Raw genomic sequence first — 4,407 nt, 5'->3', positions numbered from 1 at the left:
ATCAAATACGACCTATTAACGATGGCCCGTTATGGTCGGCCCATGAACAGACGATTCCAACTCTAGCCCATTTACTGCCATAATGCGGTCTGTTTGGCCCATGTTTGGCCAATCGATCATATGGCTCGTATAAGGCCCATTGATGATACGGCCCGTAGAAGGCCCATTGTTTCTACGGCCCGTAGAAGGCCCATTGTTTCTACGGCCCGTAGAAGGCCCACTATTTCTACGGCCAGTAGGAGGCCTGATGTCAATACAGTAAATATTAGCCCATGGTTATTGTGGCCTAGTTTTAAAAATTAGGTTATTGCAGCCACTAGCTCACCGTAGAAAAAGAACTACAATGACTACAAGCAAACAAATAAACAAGACAACAAGGAAATAAATAAGCAAGCAACTAACGCTAGGCTATCACGACTATTACACATATTACATCCACTGGGCATCAAAGTTCGCCACCAGTACAAATATAGGGAACAAAGCAGCATATCATATACACTGGTTGTCAAAGTTGGCGACTAGCGCAAATAAACGCCGCAGCAAAACAAATCCAGAACTGAAACCACTTCAGAAGATCTCAAGAAACAATATCCTGGGTACCCATAATGCTGGCAAGATGCTTAGCAAGCTAATTAACTTTCTCTTGTTTGGCGCTTAAATCCTCCAGCGCTTGCTGTTGCACCAGAAAATATGCATCTGAATTCTGCAGGGACTTCCTCAGTCCTTCAGCTTTTTGTCGCAGCACATCTGATCGATGTCTTTCATCTTGAAGTTGAGACTCAAGAAGACGAACTAATTTAGGCAGCGAGTTCGAAGATCTTGTGCCAGCAGTAGTGGCCAGTAACTCGAACACTACATCAAGACAGGACTTTTGGGTTCCCTCAATATCGTCAAGATAGTTTTTATCAGCTTTCTTGGAGACCAACAGGGATGTCTCACTATCTTGAACCTTATCTGCATTACTTCCTTTACCATTGGATAACGTGGTACTATTCTCCAATATTTTGTCCGCATTCTAAAAGAGAAACAAGCAGACACATCACATGTTTACCATGTTGTATATGAAACTCATTTTGGTAAATGAGTTCAGTAGTAAAGTGGACAGGATAACAACATGAAACAAACATATATCTATGTACCATGGTCACTTTATGGTCTATATCATTCTAGTTTTTGTTGCCAAATCAAGATAGAGACACAGTTCAAATAATATTTGTTCAAGAGAAAGCAGAATAGACAGAATATAAGTGTGGGTAACTATAGAGCAATAACAACACTTATAATGTGCATGACATGAGAACATAACTGTTTATTCAATTGAAACTTAAATCAACATAGAGCAGGTTACAACAACAAACTAGTTAAAGAAACATGTTTAAAACATACCTATTGCGCCATTGGAGTTTCAATTCCATCCTTCAAATTTGAAAATAGTTGGTATGAGTAAATACAGTAATGCAAGAGCAGAGGAGTATGAACCATAGCTACAGAACCTGACCTGAGAACAAATCTTATTCTCCTTTGAGCGTTGAGTTGGGATTCGGAGTGGTGGTCCTCGTGCTTTGGGCACTGCAGTTCCCTTACTAACTGCTCGTGTTTGGGTGCTCTGTGGTGGAGACGGTGTTGTGTCAACTGGAACTAGGTTACTATCTGCCGGGGTTGGGGTTAGAAGGGGTGTAGCTGGTTCTCTGTCCAACTGGGTAGGGGTACAATCTGCGAGAGTCTGGGTTATGTGTGGTGGATCTGGACCTTGGGCAAGTACAACCGTGGTTCTAAATGCATCAACTGGTAGCACTATCTTTTCTGAAGACCGTGTTGTTACTCCCTTAGATACTGCCATCACGCTCTCCAATTCAAATGGCTGATAAATAAGAAAAGTAATTGAAAGTATAGACATTTTATGATAGATAGGTGCAATGGATAGTGGGGAATAAAAGAGGGCATGAAATAATTCATATTTATGTTGTCTAACCAAACAGGATAGCATGACACAATTTCACATATATGATGGCTAACTAAACAGGATAGCATGACACAATTTCACATTATGATGGCTAACTAAAAAAGATGGAAAGACACAGTTCAAAATATGAGACTATGTAAACAGGATGACATGACATAACTATATAGTGTGTTTATTAAATAGGTTGGCATGACATAATTCACATACATTCACGGATAGAATGCCATAATTCAAAATATGATGATTGTAAACACTAAATAGGATGAGATGATATAACTATATGATGTTTTTATTAAATGGGTTGCCATGCCATAATTCAGATAGATGATGTGTGTGTACTATGTAAACATGATGGCATGATATAATTCAAATATATGATTTATATAGTAAGCAAGTAAGTAGATGGCAATCCATATATGATGTAAAAACCAAGCAATGCAAGACAACATGCATGACATGGGTAATATAACCCTGCCAAGTTTGAGCATAGACATCAGGGGGGAAATAGGACTAGTCATCAGTCTCTGAATCCTCCTCTGAGGAGCTCTCTGTAACCAGCAAGATGTCTGCTTTAGCAGGTAGCATTGTCTGCTCTGAATACCTTGTTTTCACTCCAGATACTTCCATCACCACTTCAAATGGCTGATGCACAGGAAGAGTAGTTGAATATACAAACGTTTTCGACAAATGGAACACGTAATACAAAAAATGATAGCATGATATAATTCACATACATGATGATTGGCTAAACAGCATGGCATTGCATAATTCACATATATAATGCCTTTGCAACAAGATAGCATTGTATAATTCAAATATATAATGTCTTGCAACAAGATGGCAATGCATAATTCACATATATGGTAATTAGACACTGAATAGTTGAATGTACTAACATTGTTGAAAAATGTAATATGTCACAAAAAAGAGGATGGCCTGATATAATTTACATATAAGATGACTGGCTAAGCAGGATGGCATTGCAAAATTCACATATATGATGCCTGGCTAAACAAGATGGCGCTGCATAATTCACATAAATGATGAATAAACTAAATAGATGGCATTGGCACAAAGGATGTCTAAACTAAGCAGATGACATATTTGATGTATAAAGTAAGTAATGCAAGACACCATATGCATGATATAACCAACATTAGCATGCCAAGTTAGAGCGAAGACCTCAGGGGGTAAATAGGAGTTGTCTTCTCCTTCTGAATCCCCCTCAGAACAAATATATTCCTCTCGATTTACAATCCGAAATGCGTGGAGGGGGGCTGCCTTTGCGCCTACCATGGAGCAACGTCTGCATGAAATTTTATTGCCACGCAAGGCTCGTCTCTTTTGCTCTACATGTTCAGTTCCATTGTTTACAATAGCCGTCATGCATAGGAATAAAACATAGTGAGATTATGTAAGGAGTGCATGCAGAAATCTAGAGTGATGGTAGCAACCTGTGGATAGACCCAAAACCAATAATAGCAGGCAGATAATGGCTTCACTTAAAAAATACAGATAAAGGCTTCTTTACTGTTTGTTTGCCACCCAACATGAAACTAATAGTAGACACCGGAGATTAACCAGATAGTAGATAGATACTATTGATAGCGGCCCCGATATGTACCCCACAACCATTTAAAAACTCAAGTTTGACCATTAGTTTGGAGCTGACTCAGAGTCTAATCGGTGAACAGGACGATAAAGTATCATGTAATATTAAGCGATGCATAACGTAAGCAGACACGAAAGAGTGCGACCTCTCTTGCGGACCTATGTAGTCCTCGAGGTCATCTGCTCGGTTATTGATGGTAATGCAATTTTCATGGCTGCCAACGGCGGGGAAGAAGATCTGAGGCGGCAAAAGATAGTCTGGAGGCTAGATCCCTGCTGTGCTGGACCCTTCTGTCATTGGAGCAGCTGAGCTGGGGTGGACGACGGCGCAGCAGGAGCGGGACAAACCATGCAAGGTTTTCTTTGACAACTATATGTAAGAGAAGTAATTCTGTAAGGGCTCGTTTGAATTGGAGGATTCCAACAATGTAGGGATAGGAAATAGACAGGAATATGATATGAATGCACGTGCAAAACAGAGAATTTAAAAACACAGGATTTCTGCCAATCTGGGTGTTTGATTCACAACTATTGGAAGATCACAGGATGCGAAGAAGCATGGTGAGGTTAAGTCAAACCACAAGAAAATGTACGGTTATAAAGCTATTATGCTACTATCTCTTAGTCTTGTGCTTCGTGAATAGGAATTGGAAAAGCAGGAAAAGTGAACATTAAAATTCCTACATTTTTTCTTTCAAGGAGACACTAAAGGAACAAATCCGTGTGCTCAGTGGACAATATATATATAACATGTAGAGTAAAAAAGAGATGTAACAAGTGTACAACCTCTTTGGCGAACCCATGTCGATCTCAGCGTGATTGGGTTGGCCGGT

Source organism: Triticum aestivum, chromosome 3A (assembly GCF_018294505.1).
Source record: "Triticum aestivum cultivar Chinese Spring chromosome 3A, IWGSC CS RefSeq v2.1, whole genome shotgun sequence".
Taxonomy (NCBI): Eukaryota; Viridiplantae; Streptophyta; class Magnoliopsida; order Poales; family Poaceae; genus Triticum; species Triticum aestivum.
Note: the sequence above shows the minus strand (reverse complement) of the source record.